The sequence below is a fragment of the Gastrolobium bilobum genome, unplaced genomic scaffold (assembly GCF_033153095.1).
Source record: "Gastrolobium bilobum isolate Gb01-03AN ecotype WA unplaced genomic scaffold, APGP_CSIRO_Gbil_v1 utg57893, whole genome shotgun sequence".
NCBI classification, from domain to species: domain Eukaryota; kingdom Viridiplantae; phylum Streptophyta; class Magnoliopsida; order Fabales; family Fabaceae; genus Gastrolobium; species Gastrolobium bilobum.
In genome coordinates this window covers 7,065-29,793 of record NW_026897690.1, presented here as the reverse complement: position 1 = coordinate 29,793, position 22,729 = coordinate 7,065, and the positions used below count along the sequence as shown (strand labels likewise).

Sequence of the window (22,729 nt, the reverse complement as noted above, 5' to 3'; positions counted from 1 at the left end):
GTTGTTGGGGTTTTGGGGTTTTGAGAGGGGGAGGGGGGACTAAAAAAAAGGATAAAATAAGAATATAATATCTTTGTTCCCCACCATTCCCCCAAAAAATAAATAAATTGTCTTTCTTAAAAAAAAAAGGTCTAGAAAGAGACAACTCAAATTTAATGTAAAAGATAAAAGACATAAAAATGCTTAATCAAAATAGAGTAAATATTATTTTTGGTCCTCAGCAAATTTCACGATACCCACTTTAGTCCATAGCAAATAAAAAGACTCATCGTGGTCCTTAAAAAATTAAAAATGGACCCATTTTAGTCTTTTTGAGGATTAATATAAGTCTTTTTTGAATCTGTGAGAGACCGCTATTTCAACTAAATGAGTCCATTTTGAATTTCTTATTTGCTAGAGATTAAAACGGGCATCATGAAATTTTCTGAGGACCAAAAAAAGTATTTATTCATCAAAATAAAGAAGGATTTGTTGATAATACAAAAAAATAAATAAAGAAGGATTTGTTGAAATCAAAACTATGAAGATTTATGATTTTTGAACGCATATAGCTTTTTATGGTGTGTATCAATTACCATAAATTTATGAAGATTTGTTGAAAGAACAGAGTTTCGTATTTTATTTAATGGTGAATGGAATAAACATTAAAAAATGAGTAAATACCCTAACAAAAAACACGGTCTCCACTTTAGTCCCTTACAAAAATAAATTAGTCAGTTAGTCCCTAACAAAATCAAAGTGGACCCATTTTAGTCCTTTTGAGGGACTAATATGGGTCTTTTCGAATTTATGAGGGACCATGATTTCAACTAAATGGGTCCACTTTGAATTTGTTAGAGACTAACTGACTAATTTATTTTTGTAAGGGACTAAAGTGGGGACCGTGTTTTTTGTTAGGGACCCAAAAAGGTATTTACTCTTAAAAAAAATAGAGCAACCACTCACCAAATGACAAATAATCAATAATTAAACTAAAACCGCAAATTCACGGATACCTGATTTTGGGGGAAAATTGTGTGTACGTGTAGGACACCGACACGTTATTTCGACACGTTCCGACACACGTCTGACATGCGGTCAACTTTTTGGGACACGTTGACTAGTGGGACATGCGAATTTGACCGAATCCGACACGCAGTCAACGATGTGGACATGTTTTGGCATTTTTTTTGTAAAAAAGAAATAAAATTACAATAAAAAAAAATAAAAAATAGTTAATAAAAATTAAAAAGTCTGAACCCTATCCTCTCTCTCGTTCATTCACGGTGGAGGGCTGGAGGCTGCTGGTCCTTCTCATCTTCGTCTCGTCGGTCGTCGTCTACATCTCCGGTCATAATCAGAATCTGGTAAGTCTCTTTCGATTCTCAAATCTCCAGTCATCTTCTTTGTCGCGTCTACATCTCCCCTGGAAGTTGTGTTTAGTTTTATTTATTTATTTTTCCTTTTTTAGTTTTTATTCTTTGTGGATTTGTAACTGTAAGTTGTTCCTATATTACTTGTTTAGCTCTTCAATCATGAAAATGGAGTTCTCTCCTATATCCTTGAAATTGTTTGCAAATGAGAGATATGTTTGGTTGAAGAGAAAATAATTCAATGAAACAAGGTTTCTCGTGGCTGACAATCTGATATCTGTGATCTCTCTTTGAAGGTTCAATTGAGTTTGTTTTGTTTTAATTGACAATCTGATTTGTTTTAAATGAGAGATATGTTTGTTTTGTTTTAATTGACAATTTGATATCTGTGATCTATCTTTGAAGGTTTCAATTAAGTTGGTTCAATCTGAAGGGTAATAACAATCCCATAACTAACTCCTGTTTCTTTTTAATTGAATTGCATTGTTTTGTTTAATGGTAATTTGTTACTTGCAACTGTGGTTTATTGACTATTACAATTGTTTCTAGTGTTTCCAGTCCAGTGTCTGAATGAATTGTGATTCTATTCATCGACTTTTTTTGCAGGTAAAGATACATATTTCATAATTTCCTAGACATATCTTTGTTTGTTTCCTTTTTGATTATTGGTTTACATGCTTTACATATCTCTGTTTGTTTCCTTTTTCATAATTTCCTATACTATATCTTTTCAGTTTTCATAGTTCTTCATTGGTTACAAAATCTAATCTGGATCGGTGACTGTGATATTCTCATATGCATTAGTGATTGATCATGTCAAGTTTCTCTTGCATGAAGAGTATAATGTCCCTAAATGATAAATCTTAATTAGATATTTAATTTAAGGATTTAAATGCCATAATTAGATTCAGTGAGTGATTCCGAGTATTTTGACTGTAATCATGACTATGTTATGAACAGTGCGTTATGTCAGAGAATTCGCAGTCTTGTGAATTAACCGGTAGAGCTTAAATAAGCAAAATGATTTTAGAGACATAATTTGACAATTTTGACGACAAATATGAGTTCAGAACGAAAAATTGTATAGTCTGGCACTTTTCGTGAAAATCTCGTGAATAGTGTTTCTATCGGGTATTTTGTACTGCTGTTTAAGCAACCGGTAGAGTCCAGAAACAAATAATTGATGAAATAAGAATAAGAAAGTCCAATATATGCCAAGCAAGTCAATATAGGCCCAATAAAATGACCAGTTTATAAGTTTTAAGTTCAGAAGTAAACGAAGTACAATTAGTGGTTCACAATGCATTTCGTCAAAAACAGTGCAAAAACCATACTGTGAATTATGAATATTTTTCCTTAGGAAATAAAAATTAATGTAAATGAGTTTAGAAAAATAAAAATATATCCGTAGCTTTAAGTTAAGTTCCGGGTCATTTTGAGTAAAATACGCGATAGAAAAATAACCGGATTAAAAAGGGCTACATGTGCTCACCTTCTTAAGTCACTTAAGTCTCATTTCCAAATCAGTTTCTCTCTCCTCTCCTCACTCTCAAAACCGAGCTGCAGCCATGGGGGAAGGGTTAGGGTTTGTCTTTTTCTTTCTTTGATTTCTCTATGGTTAAGCCACCAAATCTTCCACCCAATATACCAATCTCATAGGAAATCATTCAGGGAAGCTATTCCACCCCTCCATTTGAGCTGATTTCGTTTGTGGAGGGAGATATCCATCACCCCATTTTCGGATTACTATTCATCCAAGGTGAAAAAGGGAGTTTTTGGTGGAGTCTTGCTTGTAGGTTACCTTCTGGACCTTGTATAAGCTTTTGGAGGTAATGAACCTCTATTTCTATGGTCTAGTTTTCATGATTTGAGTTTAAAAAATTTAGAATATGATTTGGTCGGAAAGCTCTTGAGTTTATATTTAAATTGATGATAAATTATTGTTGTTGTGGGGATATAAGAATGGAAAATAAGCATTGGTGTATGTTTGAAACAAAAAAATCCCATGGTGTATGGCCCTCTATGCCTCGGCCTTGATAGGGTTAATAGGGTTCATTGTGCAAATTTTAGTTTATGTATTAAGAGCATTTTATTGTGTTGGAGTAAGTATGAATGTAGAAGGAAGGCCTAAGTGGAAAAATCCTATGTGCTTTGGTCATTACATTTCGGCCTTGGGGGTTGTAAGGGACTTGATGTTCCAAAATTTTATTGGAACCATTTTGGGATACATGTATGTATGTTTAAGTTACTAACTAAGTGAAGAAATAATAATTTAAAAGAAAAGAACCCTTTTGTCTATTTTCCTTGTAGAGTTAGACCTATAGGGTGGCTTAGGGATAGATCTTGTTATATTTTAATTTAATAAAATGTGTTGGATTTCAAGATACTAAATGGATGAATTAAGAAGTGAAATGACTTGAGAAATTGTGAAAAATAACTTGGTTTTCCTAAGGGTATGTCCACGGTTTTTTTGAAGTAAAATGGCATGAATTATGTTAAAAATTCTCAAGTGAACACTTGATTAAGTTAAAGAACGCTAACGAGTATATGGTGGCCTAGACTTGTGTATTGGCATAGCATTGGCAAAAATATAAAGAAAGGAAGATAAGCGATAAAATGTATGCCTTATGAAAAATCTAGGCATGATAGCATTTTATTGATTTGTATTTTGGATTCTTTCTCTAGGTGCGCCTAGGGACTGAAAAGGATCGAAATCTCTTGAAGATATAAAAGTAACTTGTGTCACAAGTAAGCAGATTGATAAAGCTTCAAGAGGTAAGCTCTATGTTTAAGGAGTCTTTTCCTGCTCGAGTGCTCCACCATAGTTAGTGGACTGTGGTTGGAATGTATGACTGTTGATATGATACTTTGTATAGATGCATTCATATAGAGTTATTTGATAACATGATATGGCTTGCTCTGATATGATTTCTGTATTGATATATGGTACACTGATGTCTTCTTGGGGCTTCCCTGGGATTGACGATGTACACCTCTGACATGCTCTGGTTCCGCTTGGGATCCTCCCTTGGGAATGACGGCGCACGCCTCTGCTGGTTCCGCTTGGGGTCCTCCATTGGGAACACGTGCGTTGATTTCCGCTTGGGGTCCTCCCTTGGGAATGACGGCGCACGCCTCCGATATGAGATGGATATATGCTCTGTTCTGTTATAATATCTGTTATATGTTGTATTTGTATACTCTGTATCTGACTTTCATGCAGGAGTGAGCCAGGGGTATGGAGAATTCTCTATAAACCTGGAGCTTATTGAGATTTGTAATCTCACCCCTCGTTGGGGCCATATTTTCAGGTGCCCAGATCCCCGGTGAGACCTCTCTAGGCAGGGACGCAACCCGTGGCTGAGGATTTTGGACGAATTGGATTTTGAGTAGCTGTAGGCTACTTCTATTTTGGAGTATAGTGCTTTCCTTTAGTATTTCAGTATTTTGTGGATCATGATGTTAGATCCTTTATTTTGTATGTGGCCTGTATATGTTTTGTACATGTCTGTCAGTTTGATGCATGTACATTTGAGTATTCAGGCACGTTATATGATGTAGTATTCAATTATGTTCATGTATTGGATTGCATGCTGTTAGATTAGCGGCACTGAGCCAAGTTATGCATGTGCCCATGGATGGGTATCTGATTATATCTACATGACTGGTACTTCTGGATTGATGTGCTGTATAAATTGTTTATCAGGAAATGCTTTTTAGTGGGATTGGAAAATCCCCAGTTGTCCGATTTATAGAGGAAACTCTGCCCAATTTTCGTTTACGTCGAGTAAGAATTAAAGTAGAAAAAGAAAAAGTTAGCTCGTATTTTTGTAAGTTAAGTCTTCCGTTGTTTCTGTTTATATCATATGCATATTAATTGAACCGCCTCGAGACGAGGATGTTACAAAGAGGACCATTCATTCATTAATTTATTCGATTCCTTTTTCAAACATGCTCATGAGAAAGCAAGAAAAAGGAATATATGGCTATGGTGGAATTTCTTAATAAATATAATCTAGTATATAGTAAATTAAAGGACACCCTTAAATTCATTGCAGCATTAATTGTTTTCTTTGTCAAGTAAAAGAAGGCTCTGTTTGTAATCATAAGCCCAAGCATTTCTACTTGGTTTTATACCAATATCCTTCACCCCTATGCTCTTCTTAAGATCAACAAAATGGAATAACATTGGTTGCTCCTTCACCCGTATTCAAAATGGAGATGAAAATAATTGAATTGTGTGTAATCAGAAGTAAAATAATTTTTCTTTTTTTTACACTCTACACTCTTGGGATGTTCTATTATTATTTTTTAATATTTATGTTGTGAAATTTGAATATTTGACTAGTATATGAGTTGCTATATGTATTAAATATAAACTATATTATATATATTAAAAATATTATTTAATATCAAAACGTGTCACAACGTGTCGAAATTTAGCATTTTTTAGAATTAACGTGTCGAAGTGTTGTGTCCCGTATCCGTGTCCGAGCATCATTGATGCACAGTAGCAGCAAAAGGATACAATAGAAAAGAAACACAAAAGTGATGCATCAATATTTGTCCATATATTCATAAAGATTAAATATTATTAGCACCACAAAATTAATTTGGTTTTCCAGATTACAGTTATTAAAATACTACAACTAAAAACAATAGAGGTTGTAACTTACCCAGTAATGATTTAGATGGATCCAACTACGCTAACAAAGCAGAGAAAGAAAAATTAATTAGAAAGAATAAGGAATAGGGGTAATCCCTTTATTTTCAATAAGGAGCTTTTTACCAATCTTGTAAGAAGCATATGCATCGATGCATGCATACTCAACATGAGTTTCGGTTACCTCCTTTAGTTTCCATTCACTGGTACACACATCCTTGGATTTCTTCATATTAAGACTCACCAGCTCCTCTGCCAAGTATTTCAATTCTCTAGAAGAAAATTGGCCAAGCCATTGTGTCACAACCAAGGTGGATACATCAATGTCATTTCTTCTCTCCAACAAATAGTAGTCTTAAGCTTTTTAATATTGTTTTTAACCTCAACCCCAACAAATTTGAAGTCAGACTCTATCAAAAACTCTTGAGGGACTGTGGAATATCATCCATATGAAATAGCTGAAAGAGTAGGAACTTGCCCTCAACACAAAGTTGCAGGATTACAGCTTTTATCATATGGTCACACATCCATTAGTATCCATCCCAACTACCAATTGGTTTCCAGCATGTGTTGATAAAATTAGCAAAATAATTCCTCTGTTATTTTGGCTTTGCCAGAAACTATTGTTTCAATGTTTATTCTATCAAAGAGCGCCAAAAACTTAAAAGTTGATGAGTTGAAAATTACCATTTTGTTGGTAACATTTGCAGCCATGGACATATACACAAGTTATATGTCCCTTGAATTGCCTTCCCCATCAAGTTTAATTGTCAATAATCTGTCTTCAGAATTGTAGGAGAACTCCTCCTCTATATCCATTATACAATGTTTTGGTCTAACGTTAGAGTAGGCTCAGACAACAAATCAACCATATCCTCTTCCTCTGATTTTTATTATGCACTTTGTTGTATCCATGGTGCAATCCAGGGCTTCCACTTCTTCTCATTTGACATGTACAATTCAGGAGAAGCAGTAGAAGCCCTGGAGTGTGCAGCAGACTCATTAGCCTATTTGGAATGGAATTCGACTAGTTCACTTCTAGGGTTCGGTGCTAGGGTTTTAACTCTGCTTTGAAGCATGAAATGAAGTCATCCAGGTGCGGAACGGGTAAGCACCATGGATGCTGCACAGTGCATAATCAAAATCAGATGTAGAGGATGTGGCCGTTTTGGAGCCTATTCTAACGTTAGACCGAAACATTGTATGGTGGACATGAGGGAGGAGGAAGATAAACTTGATATTAACACTGATTCTTTTAGATATGTGCGCTGCCTCTTTTAAATATGCTAACGTTACAAGACTTGTTGTTACAAAGCAAAGGCTGATAACAGCCAATAACAAAGAAAGCCTAAACTATTGCTAAACTATCGTAACAGTATCACAACAACTAGGAGCTAACAACTAACATACAAATAACAAATCAGAATAAATAATATTTTGTTACACATAAATCTCCAATACTCCCCCTCAAGTTGGAGCATGTAAGGATGAAATGCCCAACTTGGGAAGAAAACCAAGGAGTTCACGTTGTCCCAAGGCTTTAGTGAACAAGTCTGCAAGTTGGGAACGAGACGGTAAGCTGTAGCAATATTATTGGACTGGATTTGTTCGCGTACAAAGTGACAATCTAACTCAATGTGCTTAGTACGCTCGTGAAACACCGGATTTGCTGCAATGTGTAACGCTGCTTGGTTGTCACAAAACAACTCCATAGGACTTGGATGCGTGACACCAAGGGAAGTGAGAAATGTTTTAAGCCATACAATCTCTGCCGTAGCTGCAGCCATTGATCTATACTCTGCTTCTGCTGAGGAGCGCGACACCGTGACTTGTTTCTTAGTCTTCCATGACACTGGTGATGAACCCAACATAACAAAGAAACCAGTGAGGGAACGTCGAGTAAGAGGGAAAGATGCCCAATCTGAATCACAATAGGCATGGATCTTTAGATCACAATCTGCTTTGAGAAGAAGGCCTTGACCAGGATCTCTTTTTATATACCGTAAAACACGAAGGATAGCCTCATAGTGAGCAAGGCGTGGGGAGTGCATGAATTGAGACAAGATATGAACAGCATAACTTAGATCAGGTCTTGTGATAGTGAGGTAGATCAACTTACCAATTAACCTTCTATACCGTTCCGGGTTCTCATATTCTGGTCCTTCATCCAATGCAAGACGATGATTTTGTTCTATAGGAGAAATAGCAGGTTTACATCCACTGAGTCCAGAATCAGAAAGAATATCTAGTGCATATTTTCGTTGACACAAAAATATTCCTTTCTTATTGCGAGCAATTTCAATCCCCAAAAAATACTTCAGATTGCCCAGATCTTTTATTTTAAAACACTGTTTCAAATATGCCTTGACTGCAAAACATGCTTGTGAATTATTACCTGTTAAAATGATGTCGTCTGCATAGACCAAAAGTGCAAGGAACTCATCACCTTTCTGCATAGTAAAAAGCGTGTAATCAGCTTTTGACTGAATAAATCCATATGCTGTCAATGAGCTACTGAGTTTGGAAAACCAATTCCTTGGCGATTGTCGTAGACCATACAGTGACTTTGTAAGACGACACACTTTATCTTTAGATCCATTACTGAATCTAGGAGGAAAACGGATATAAACTTCCTCACTTATTTCTCCATTTAAAAATGTGTTATGAACGTTAAGTTGGTGCAACTCCCAGTTTCTTGCTGCAGCTACTGCTAATAATGTGCGTACGCTCACCATCTTTGCCACTGGTGCATAAGTCTCACGTAATCTTCTCCAGCTATCTGATAATTGCCTGTGATCACTAGTCTTGCCTTATACCGTTCTACTGTTCCATCTGAACGATATTTTATTTTAAACACCCATTTACTTGGAAGAACATGCTTTCCTGGAGGCAAGTCCATGATACGCCAAGTATGATTATCTTCTAGAGCTGTAATTTCTGTCCTCATGGCTTCAACCCATCGTGGATCACGTATAGCGTCTTGAAATTTTCTTGGCTCATTGCCTGCATCAATAGCTGCAACAAACTCTTAGTGTTGCTTAGAAAAATTATTAAAACTAATATAATTGCACATAGGATACCGAGTACCTGAGGTGACATTGGTTTGAGTGGAGATAGACGAAGGAGTATGTGTTTCAGCTACTTGGCATGCGTAATCCTTCAAGTAACCTGGAGGCTTTCTGGTACGCTGTACTCAGACAAGATCATTACCTTGATTATGTTCCTGCTGCTGTTGTGAAGACACACCATCAGTTGAACTTGACGGAAATGAGCGCTGGTCATTTTCCAGCGAAGAAGGCTGCTCCATTTGCAACATAGGAGGACGTTGTTCCAGCATAGGAGTTTGCATCAACGAGGAGTCAAGAGTACTCCCCCTATCGTTCATAATGTCACGTGCATCAGGAGGAGCAGGAACATATTTACCAGGACGCGCACTATGGCCAGATTCATCCACATCGAAGAATTCTTGCGTCCCTGGCCTATGAGTAGTTTGTACATGAATCGGCTGAACAGATTTTTCACGAAATGGGAGGATATTTTCAAAGAATTTTACATCTCTGGACACAAAACTTTGGTGTGCATCTATATCAAACAATTTCCAACCTTTCTGCCCTATTGCATAACCAATGAACACACATTTTCTTGAACGGGAGGCAAATTTGTCAGTCGATTTTGGTCTGGTGTTAGCAAACGATAGACAACCAAATGTGCGCAAGCATGTATAATCTGGCTTAACTCCAAATAATTCTTCATGTGGTGACCTGCCTTGGAGGATTCTTGTAGGTGTTTTATTAATTACATGAACAGCCGCAAGAATACTTTCTTCCCAAAAATCAATCGGAAGGTTTGCATGGAACATCAAAGCACGCGACACATTAAGGATGTGCCTGTGTCTTCTTTCTACTCTCCCATTCTGTTCGGGCGTATAAACACATGTTGTTTGTTGCAAAATGTCATTCAAAAGCTTCATCATATTATTTGATTTGAATTCCGTCCCATTATCAGACCTTATTATCTTTACGGTCTTACTGAATTGATTAAAAATCATGGCTAGAAATTTGCACATACGATCATAAGTTTCACTTTTATCTACCAACATATATACCCACACATGCCTACTATAGTCATCGACAATAGTTAAAAAATAACGTGCACTAGAAGAAGAAGAAATTTTATACGGACCCCAAGTATCACAATGGATTAAATCGAAGCACTCTTTGCTACGAGAAAAACTTACAGAAAACAATGATCTAGTTTGCTTGGCACGATGACAAACGTCACATGCCTTACATGCAACTTTATTCTTCAGGACTTTAAATTCTGGAATTAAAGGCAAAATATCATAGGATGCATGCCCTAGCGTGTTGTGCCATAATTCGATTGAGTCTTCTGCTTGAGCTGCTGAAGCAGAAATACATAAAGGCTGAAACATATACACTCCGTCATGAAGTTCACCCAAACCAATCTCCCTCCTCAGCACTGGGTCCTGCAAAATGCAATTTTTATTAGTAAATATGACACTGTTGTTCTTGGAACGGAGCAATTGGGAAACAGAAATGAGATTGCAACGTAAATTGGGCACATATAAAACTTCTGATAATTTGAGATTTGCATCAAACACCAACGAGCCTTGTTTGGTGGCATAAGTAATAGAACCATTTGGTAGAGTCACAGGTAGAGGAGAAAGAGATGTAACCTCAGCTAATAAAGCTAAATTACCTGTCATATGACGTGAGGCCCCACTATCAACAAGCCATTTAGATTGAATACTCTTACCAGATAATTTTTCGTGTGCCTGAGGCTGGTTTACCAATGTCAACAACTTGTTCACAATATCCGGAGTCAAGATAGAATGTGCAGCAACTTGAGAACTTGTAGGAGGAACAGCCGAAAACGAACCCGCCACGACTGGATGTGAGCCTGCCAGCGTCGCATGAGCCTGTGTGTTACGTCCTCCTGATCGTCCGCCCCTTCCACGGCCACGAGAAGGAAACCTGTTGGGCGAAAAACCAAGAATATTCCAGCACTTGGACGGGTCGTGATTAGTTCGGCCGCAATGAGGACATGGACTCCATTCTTATGGTTTATCTGGATGCATACGTTGCTGCAAGGGAACTTATGGACGCTGCATGGACTCCGTTTGGGCTGCATATCCCACTACCTGACCACGTTCATCTTGACCGCGAGAAATGCTGCGATGAGTTTCCTCTTGAGTGACAATGGCATACACCTTGTTCACGTTTGGTAACGGTGTAGTATTCAAAATTTGCGAACGTAAATTGCCAAACATACTTTCATCCAATCCCATCAGGAATTGGTACACCCGAACATGCTCACGATCATCGTCAACATCCTTGGCATACAGACAATCACCAGCGCATACACAAGCCCGGTACGTCTTACTGGATTCAAGCTCGTCCCAGATGGCGCGTAGCTTGGTATAGTAGTCACTGACACTGCTGCCTTGCTGTCGGATAGTAGCAAGACTAGCCCTGAGTTGATACTGTCAGGAAAAATTCTGCACCGCATATCTTTCCTTCAGGTCTTCCCATAGGTCTTTCACTTGATCAAAACACTTAATGAACGGCTGAAGCTTGGGGTCGATTGTATTATGAATCCACCCGTTAATCATGGAATTACACCGTGCCCATGCTCGCCATTCAGCTCCAGTTTCGTTGACTGGTTTTTTCATAGCTCCAGTTACAAACACGAGCTTATTTTTAGACTTGAGCGCGTTTTTCATTAACTTAGACCAATTGTCGTAATTGGCTTCCCCCCGAAGCAGCACCGTTGTGAGCATAGCCCCTGGATTATCAGATCCTCCCAGATAGTAAGGGGAATCGGGGTCAGACGGCGGCAAGGAAGCATCACTGTTAGCCATGGCTAGCTTTCACGCTCTGTGTATTTGCGGAAAAAAAAAACGGATCGCTCTGATACCAAGATAAACTTGATATTAACACTGATTCTTTTAGATATGTGCGCTGCCTCTTTTAAATAGGCTAACGTTACAAGACTTGCTGTTACAAAGCAAAGGCTAATAACAGCCAATAACAAAGAAAGCCTAAACTATTGCTAAACTATCGTAACAATATCACAACAACTAGGACCTAACAACTAACATACAAATAACAAATCAGAATAAATAATATTTTGTTACACATAAATCTCCAATAGAGGAGTTCTTCAATAATTCTGAAGATGGATTATTGACAATCAAATTTGATGGTGAAGCTGATTCAAAGAACATAGAACTTGTATATATGGCCATGGCTGCAAATGATACCAACTCTACCGTTATGTTCGACTCACCAACTTGTAAATATTTGGTGCTCTTCGATGGAATAAAAATTGAAACAACAGTTACCGGCAAAGCCAAAATAACAGATGAGTGGATTCAACTAATTTTATCAACACATGCTGGAAACCAATTGGTAATTGGGAGGGATGGATACTGAATGGATGCGTGACCATAAGATGAAAACTGCAATACTGCAACTTTGTGTTGAGAACAAGTGCCTCATCTTTCAGCTGTCGCATATGGATGATGATATTCCAGAGTCTCTCAGGAGCTTTTTGATGGACTCTGACTTCAAATTTGTTGGGGTTGGGGTTATGAACGATATTAAAAAGCTGAAGAATGAATATGGGTTGGAGTGCAAAAATGGCATTGATGTACTTGGCAAAGGAGCTGGTGGGTCTTAATATGAAGAAATCCAAGGATGTGTGTAACAGCGAATGGCAACTAAAGGAGTTAACCAAAGATCAAGTTGAATATGCATGCATCGATGCCTATGCTTCTTTCAAGATTGGTAAAAGGCTCCTTATTGAAAATAAAGAGATTATCCCTATTCCCTACTCTTTCTGATTAATTTTGCTTTCTCTCCTTTGTTTGCATAATTGGATCCATCTAAATCGTTACTGGATAAGTTACATCCTCTATTGCTTTATGTCATGGCATTTCAATAATTATAAGCTGGAATTGATTTTATGGTGCCAATAATATTTAATCTTTATGGATATATGGACAAATATCGATGCACAACTCTTGTGTTTCTTTTCTTTTATATCCTTTGGTGCTAATGGGCATGGTGGATTTGCATTCAATGGTTGTGGCACGTTTTTTAAATATAAGACATGAATTTGAATTTTAACATGGACATTTTTTTTAAATGTTTGGCTTGGTCTTTTAAAAACTTTATCATGTTTGAAAATTTACTTAAAGAGCTATTTTACAACAAAACCTTTAAATATGCTAAGGCCTTTATCGGGGCTAAACATTTAAATGAGTAATAATAATAATAATAATAATAGCATGTGCAACCCAAATTTTATACTAAAACCCGAATGCACATTCTATGCCCTCTGAATATTTCTTACCCAACTGGATTTTGGGTTGATTGTGCTCAAGGTAGTTAAAATTGAATTTTTATTTAGAAAAATAAAAATAAAAGATTCATAAATAAGTAAAAGTGCTTGGAATGTTGATAAAAATATTTTAATAAATTTTTTTATAAAAACATAAAAGCGTATTTTAATAGGAGTTTTTAACTATCATAATTGCGCTTATCCACATTTATACACACGGAGAAAATCAATACAATATTAATGAATAAAGATATAATCTTTGAATATTAATTTAATAATTATGTCATATCACTCAGGAAATCAACCTCTTATCATTGGCCAAATGCTCCATTAATGATATTAAATATTCCATCGAATGAGGAATCACGAGTGAGGGGCCTCCGCCTACCCAAAACCACTTCGGCTATAATGTTTTGTTTGTGCTATCCTTCAACATACATCCAACCTAAAAAGACGTAAATATAAATAGAAAAATAGAGGAAAAAATATTATTCAACTCTCTTTTTTAAAGGTTAAATGTTTAGTTAACTTGAAAATAGAGTAATTTTGTCAAATGTTGATAAAAAGATCAGTGGTTGGTAGAGGTGAAACTGGGCCGGGCCGGCCTACAGGGGCTTATGGCTCGGTCTATGTCAGACCAGACCTAATATAGTATATTTCGTAAAATAAGCCGGGCTTAAGCTTTGAAAAAGCTTGTTTAATAAAAAGGCCGTAGGCCCACTTTTACAAGGCCTGGCCTATAAGCCTACAGACCGGCCTATATTGTACTATTTAATTTAAATAAAATAGAATAGAATAAGTATGTCTTGAAGAAAAAACAAAAGATATAAATTTAATCAATTGCAATTATTTATAACTTAATTATATTCAATTATACTTTAATAGAAATATGACTTTATTTCTTATATAGGAGGAACCCACATCTCAGCATATTAGATTGTGTATATGAATATATTAAAAGGTTTTTGGAAGATGTTATACTTACTACAAGCATCGTGATGTGTTTGTTAGATTCATGTAGTTATTTTAATTTACATAGTATGGATTTGTTTGTTGGATATGATGAAATATATGTTATTTAGTTTGAGCATTTTGCTTTTGAAAGTGACTTAATTACAGATTGTATGAGTTTTGTTGTGATTCATGATTCTGTTTGGACGTTAAAATTTTGATTTTTGGTTTATTTGAGTATTTTGTAAATTTGATTCATGATTCTGTTTGGAAGTTAAAAATTAACAAGCTAACGGGCTAGGCCAGACCATTTGTTTTTTTATAAACGGGTCAAGCCAGGCTAACAGTTAGACTCGTATTAGGCTTGGGCCAGGCCAAATTGAAATTTTGCTATGTAGACTTGGGCTTTTCGAGGCAAAACTTGGCCCAGCCCAGCTCACTTTCACCCCTAGTGGTTGGTAGATAAGGAGACATCAAATAACTCGTGTAGGGCATACTACATTTGAACTTGGTTTAGCTTATTCTATAAACAAGTTAGGTTAACACCATTTATAATGCTATTTAGCTAAAAAAAACTAGTTTCAGCCATGACGGATATATAATTAAATAATACAATATAAAGGTTACATAAGGGACCATCCAATGCCACTTTTATTGTTGTAATATATGTAACTTGCAAAAACAATTTAAAAATGGAGTTGCCTTTTACCTTTGACGAAATGCGTAATTTATAATCTTAAGGGGATTTATTTTACCCCACACACAGAGAGAGATATCAAACAAAGTGAACAATAAAATTCTAAAATCTAATTAATAAGTATGGCAATAAAAACGAGAATACACTCCCCTGTCTCTCTTATCTCTATTCTTCTTCTAATTCTTCTTAGTAATTTTACAACACGTTATCAGTTATTAGCACGATAATTTCTAACGCCCCTCTCTATCTCTCTCAATGTGTCCTAAGAATACCGAGAAGAAGATGTAGTTAAACACATCCATATTCTACTGAATATACTGCGGTGATGCCGCCAAGCTCCGCGACGCACAACAATGATCAGAAAAAATACTCTGGTTGAGAACCTAATGGCGACAGGTACGCACACGTCGAATAATCCTTATTTTTTTGGTATGCATTCAATTTGAAAAGTGACAATGAAAAGTGAAGTTATAAAATGTATTATAAAATATATTTCTTTCGACAATGTTAAGTCTTAGAAATGTAGGACCGTCACCGGGCAAGTTTCAACCTTCCTTTATTATAATATTATGGAAATGATTAAAGGATATATTAAAATACTCATTATGAGAAAATGAATATTCATTCCATTGTGCTTTAGTATTATGTGTGCTGCTTTGTTTTATGTACCATTTTATGTGCTTTCTGCGTATAGTGATTTTAAATTTTTATCATGAAATTTGCTATTGCACCAATATTATCTATCATTATTTGATATTAATTACTAATATTAATGCATTAATGCATCTTGGAATTACATTGTAATTGATATTGGCATATCATTGGAGATGCATCTATTGTTTGGTTTGTGAGCTAAAATCGCATATGATAGAATTTGAACACATGCTTATGGAGTTAACTATTATGTATTTCTTGTCTCTGAATTGGTCTCTCTCCAATGGAAGTTACAATGTTTCTGCTCCATTTACAAACAATTCTTATTGTATCTGATGATAAACTCATAAAACTAAAGTACGGTGTTAAATTTCTTAGGTAAAGCAAAAGTCATATGAGCATGCCACTTTATTTGCAAGATCATTAGAAGCAGCCCACTAATTTAACATGCATATTCGTACTTGTTCCTAATTATATGGCTTCAGTATTATTTTATTTATATGGATGATAAATAAATCTAAACTGATTCAACATGAAGTTCTACTTTTCATTTTTGGATCTATTTTTACTCCCATAACTCATCATGGTTATCTTTTGCTATTATTTTCTTTCATTCAATTAATTTTGATGGACCTGATGGGTTGCAACCGAATGATATCGATTGTAGGACTTCTTGTTCCGATTTAATAAGTTATGTGCAAATATAATACTTTTGCCATAGCATATTTCTTTTGTATATTTAACATTAATATGCATATGTGGCTTAATTTAACATTGTAAAAGTATAAATGCACTTATACTCCTGAAGTGGCAAAAGATATTTGAGAAATTATATATCCTCGTACTCAGGTGTCTTATGCTCCTGAAGTAGCAATGATGTTTGATAACAATCCTTATTATTAATTTAAAGATTTTCCAATATATATAGTGTTATGTCAAATGTTAAAAAGTCATATTTTCATATCTTTGAAGTGAGTGAAAATAATTATAATTTTTGGACATGTTGTTTCAAAAGCATTGCCTGAAGCAAATGCCAAATCTATGAAAGATTCTAGATATTTTGTGAGCTATGAGCACAAGTAATGACATAACTAATAACATAACCCTGAAAGGATGATAGAAATCCAAAATTGGATCAAATCATGAAAAGGAAGGGAGCTAAACGAAAGTGGCTAAATGAAATGAATATGGCAAATTAAATTAAGGGCAAGTATTATGAATGTCATGCCATTGAAATTAACCTCAATGTTGAGGCTAACAATATCTTTATTCGTTATTGCTCCTGAAGTAGCAAAATCCGAATTATTTTATCAATTACCTATATACAAAATGATTTTAATGCCTCCATATGTGATGCATGTAATCACACATATCGTTATACTATTATTACTACAAATATTGCAGGTAAGAAATGTGTATAAAAAGAAAAATTACCTGTTTTGCTTCCAATATATATTAGCATGATTGAAAAACATGTCTTGGTAAATCAAAAGGATATTGATTATAATAACTATATTATTTGACATGACCGGATAGACCATCCCGGATCAAATATGATGCGAAATATTATTGAAAATTCATATGATCATGCATTGAAGAACCAGAAGATTCTTCGATTTATTGAAAATTTATTGAATTTTCTTGTGCTGCTAGTTCTCAAGGGAAATTATCACCGGCTAAAGTTGAGATTCAATCTCTTACATTTTTAAAATACATATAGGGTGAAAAATATGGGCCCATTCACCCATCATGTGGACCTTTCAAATAATATGAATTTAATAGATGCATCTACAAAATGGCCACATGTTTGTCTATCTTGACATTTGTGAGATTGTTTGCTCAAATAATAATATTAAGAGTACAATAAAGACAATTTGTCTTCATAATGATGGTGAATTTATATATTAGCGAAATTATTTATTAAATGTCTTCAATTGATTACTAGAACATTGCCTATGAGAACAAGGCTTCCTATTTTTGCATGGGAATATGCTATATTTTATGCTGCAGTACTTGTACGCATCATGCCAATAAGTTATAATCTCCCCATTACATTGGCTTATGGTCAGGAGCCAAATAATATTTTTGATGTGCGATTTATATTCTAATTACTCCACCACAACGCACAAAGATGAATCCCAAATATAATTGGGAAATATGTTGGATATGAATTTCCTTATATAATATCCTGAAATAATGACTGGAGATTTAGTGGATTGTTGTTATCAGTCTTTCCAACATGAGGGGGAAAGAATAAACAGTTGGAAAATTTATTATTATCTCATATAAATCCTCGCACAAAGTAAACATGAGAAAAGATATTATATATCGACTGCCAGATGATTTCACTGACCAATAAGTCTAATATTCCAACTGTAAATGCTCCAATTCATATTGTACAAAGGATAAAAATCCTCAAAAAGGGAGGAGGAGAAAATGATTAAGATGATCATAATATGGAGACACAAAGACATAACTTTGATCAAACCTCAAGGGAGGTTCAGGTACATGAAAATAATGAAAATAATGAAAATGAAGAGATATCGTAGTTATGTCATTACAGGAAAAAGTTGGAACCGTAAAGATATAGTTGTTGACAACATTTTGCATAAAATGAAATGATGAAACAAGACGAGTGTAACACCCCGTAGTACCCCGGTTGTTAACATACATGATATTTAACATTCACAGCGGAAGACTTTATTTGAAAAGGAATAAAGCATCTTATAAAAATACGAGTAAACTTTTTCCAAAATATTTCATAAAAACATTTCTAAAAACGTTCACGTCAGATACTGCGAAAGCGTAAATCTAAATATACATCTACTAATTAATCCCAAGAGCCAGTATTAGTGGCCATTGACCATCAAGATATGACATCAAGTGTCATTCCTGACGGAGTCTCACGGACAGCATAACGGCTGTATTTCGGATAACTAGAAACATGATTCCACACATACAGATAACCTAATTAATACAACAATTTAAACAGATAGCTTGCAAGTCCCACACGGACTCCAATCCCCTCAATGGGTCAATAACACTAATAAGGCTCTATGCCCAAATTAACTGAATACATGCATCAAGTCTATATTAATTCGAAGTATAAAAGTATCAGTAAATAATCCATGGCTCTAAGAATACTATCATAAGCCTAAATAAATACATACAATAATCTCCATAAAATAATTAAGCATGTTAACAAGTCTACATGCCAACATCAAATCTAAACATAATATAAAATCATCAGCTGCATCATCAACTACTCCAATGCGGGGGCCTTGCCCCTAGAAGCATCACCACTACTCTGGGTACCTGAAATGATGTCCCCAAACGGGGTAAGATAACAACATCTCAGTAAGCTCAAGGTTCATAGAGGATCCTCTAACCCCTGAGCCCACTTCCTGCATAACAAGTCAGATATAAAGCATATAATACAGACATACAGCATAAACATAGCATCATAATATCATCCTTGTGTAACCCCAGGGTCAAAGCCATAGACGGTTACACATGTGTGACTTCCAGGGTCAAGCCATAGACAGTCAACACAACCTCAGTATGAAATAGCTCACAGAGTCAAGTCATAGGCAGCCTACATACCATGATCACTGGCTAGGATCCTCATAACATATATCATCAGTGCATCATCATAACATCAAGATCATATAACATCTATATGAATGTGAATGAATGCACATATACGTCATACCATATACTTCCATACAATATAACCATAATGTCCACCATCATGGTGGGGCCACAAGAGAGAGGAGTCAACTAGAACTAGGAGCTTACCTTAGGGAGCTTAGTACAAGCCCACACTCCAATATAATACGTATGCTCCAACAAAATCCTCAAGTGCACGGTTCTCTAGGCACACCTAGAGTAGGAACCATTCACATCATTAATTACATATTAATTAATCAAGTCATCTCCACGACTTAATCATTTAATGATTCCACTTTTCATACTCATATGCCAATAATATGCCCATTACAAGCCTAGACCAATTATTACTTATTACATATTTTAGTGCATTATTACAAGCCACTTTAATCTTCAATTACTTGCATAGCTTAGAATCACATGCAAGGATCACTTAGATTATTTTCAACTCATCCTAGACATATTTATGATTATTATAAGTTACTAAGGGTTCCCCTAAGCCCACTTAGCTTAAATATCACTTTTACGGTTTTTCCATAATTGTACATGCTTCTGTTTTCTAGTTACTGGGCGTGACTCACTTGTTATAAAATTCTCATCTTTTAGTACGTTAATCTAGACTCAATTACCTTTCCAACAAGGTATCATATGCCTCATTTTAAGTTTCCTAGCTCCGGTTATCACCATTTGAAGTTGGACAAACAAAGCTGTTTGCCAACTCCGAACAGGGCCCTAAACATCCTTTACCATTTCTGCGATTATGGAAATTCTACTAAATTAATTGCTCTAAAAATTTTATTTAGACAATTAGACACCTTTATATTTAATTATACATATTATGAGCCTAATTTGAGTAATAATTGAGGGAGAAATAATTCATGGAAGTGCCAGCCATGTACAGCGCCCCTGCACATGCCTCCCTGTGCAGTCCTCACTCAAACGAACATACAGAATGGAATATATCTTCAATTGATACCAAATTTGGACACCACGTAGATAACTTCTCAATCTTCAATTTGATATAAGGCACATCCCTATATGACCTCTGTGGAGGGAGATATGCTCTCCCCAATGTTGTCTAAAAACTGGTTACTTAGCCTTAAATGTGTTTACTTAACAAACCTTAATTACTTTTGATTATAAATCCTAATTCACATTAATTCTTGGATTTTTCTATTATTAAGTCACATTATGAAATATCCTTAGTCTCATTATGTCATGATACTTAAATTTTACTAATTATTTAATTAGTGTACCTAAACCTTACTTTAGTCCAATTTTAGAGTTAAATCCTTGATTACTTTTGTTAATTAATCTCTACCCTTAATTAATCACCTAATTCATCATCTCCTTAATTTTAACACAACTAAACCCTTATGTACTTTATGGGGCAGATTTGATTAGCTATATTAATTAGGATTTTTAGCCATTATTAATCATGATTAGTGAGTTTTACTTAGAGTTAACCCACCTAGTTAATCTTTCTAATCATTTTTCCACACTTAACAACTTAATCACATTTTTTTGTCATCAAACCCTATCCTTACATGATATGGCTGAAATGTTCATGGTCCATTTTTGAGTTCATAGTCATCTTTTTACATGAACATCACTCAAAGGTCCAAAGGTGGCACCTTTAGTCATCCAATCCATCATTCCATGGTTCCAAACACACACACACTTAAGAATCATCATCAAACCATGACATTACGAAATTTTAAACAACATTCTCCTCATGAACATATCAAAACCAAGGCACTCAACAAGAAAAAAGGAGGCTTTTTGGTTCATATTTCCCAAGTGGGAGCTTACATCTTCAAGGTTTCTCCTTTAGCTCAAGTCTCCACCTTTTTCCACCAAGAACACACCTTTAGGCAAGCACACACCTTCATGAACATGCTCATGAGTTAGGCTCAAGAACATAAGAAGAAAAGATGATATTTTTCATGAAAAAAATTTAAGAACACTTACCCAAAAATCAAAGGAAACAAGCAAGCAAGTGTGATTCTTCAAGAGAGCTCAAGAACACAACTCCATAGCCTTTGCTCTCCACAAAACCATGGCTGTTTGGGATGATAAGGGACACGAAATTTTTGATTCACACCATGAAAATGGTATGGTTGTGAAGAGGAGAGTGAGGGGAACAATCTTTGTGAAGGAAGTTTGGTGGTTTAGAGAGATTTAGGTGAAGAAATCTTAGAGAGAAGTGAGAGAGTTTTCAAAATTTGAAACTTAGAGAGAGAAGGAGGTGAAGGGGCTGCTGATCAGAAATGGAAGGGAAGGAGAGGAGGGTGCCCTAATGAGGGGTGCCATGTCACTTAAGTGATATTCGTCCTTTAGTGAGACCCGGTGTAATTTTTAACTGATCCGTCGTCAAATTTTTACCCGGAAACTCTCAAGACTCTAACTTTAAGTACTTAACATTAATTTTGTCTAATTATCATGTTCATAACTTAAAAATTTGATTAGTAGATCACAGATCCACTAACAGTTGTTTAATTGCACTGTAGTCTTTACCGGTGTTCTTAACTGTACCCGGATTTCATAATCTTCTTAACTTTAACATTTTTGGTCTAATTATGACTTGTTAGGCATATATTGGTCTTTATTTCTATTTTCTTATCTTTTTCCTGTTCCGGGATTCTACCGGATGCTGCTACAGCAGTACAAAATACCCAGCAGAAGTGACTTTTCAAAAATACCCCAATATGGGTATCAATCTTCACCAAAGCATATCCTAACCTCATTCATGATGTTTATATCATTAGATTAGCTCTCTAACTATAATTTGCTAACTTGGAGCTATTCTACTAACTGTTATTACGTCAGCAGTCAAATTTAACAGATAAAAATTCATCTGTGCATAATACCTCAATATGGGTATCAAAATTCTTATAATTTTATGCTCATTCCATTTATGACTATAAGGTCCTCATTATAACCCTCTAATTTAAAAGTCATATAATTAGGGTTATTATATTCACCACACTTTTTAAAAGATTTTGTCCTCAAAATCAGATCATACCTGATATCAAAATCGGGATATTGCCGGAGAATATCATCCTCCCGCTCCCATGTGGCATCCTCTTGTGTCAATCCTTCCCATTGGATCTTGATCATGGGAATAACTCTATTTCGAAGTTGTTTCTCATCTCGAGCAAGAACCTTAGAAGGTCCAACAACGAACTTCAGGTCCTTCTTAACCTCTATGTCATCATACTGTACAATGTGTGAATCATCAGATATATATCTGCGGAGTTGACTCACATGGAAAACGTCATGTAAATTCGCCAAGTTGGGACGTAGAGCAAGTTGATACGCCACCGGTCCGACCCTCTTTATTATCTGGTAGGGCCCAATGAACCGTGGACTCAACTT

General features: G+C 35.5%; 1 long non-coding RNA gene and 1 pseudogene across 1 annotated transcript; one reads left to right on the top strand and one right to left on the bottom strand.

The window, feature by feature from the left end:
* Nucleotides 1–12,275: 12,275 nt before the first annotated feature.
* Nucleotides 12,276–12,880, top strand: LOC133309330 (3'-5' exonuclease-like; annotated as a pseudogene).
* A 6,644-nt stretch (nucleotides 12,881–19,524) lies between these two features.
* Nucleotides 19,525–21,875, bottom strand: LOC133309328 (uncharacterized). The gene is made up of 3 exons (XR_009751304.1): nucleotides 21,323–21,875; nucleotides 21,164–21,237; nucleotides 19,525–19,565 (listed from the first exon to the last, which is right to left on the bottom strand). It is a non-coding gene; the product is annotated as an uncharacterized LOC133309328 (long non-coding RNA).
* Between the last annotated feature and the right edge of the window lie 854 nt (nucleotides 21,876–22,729).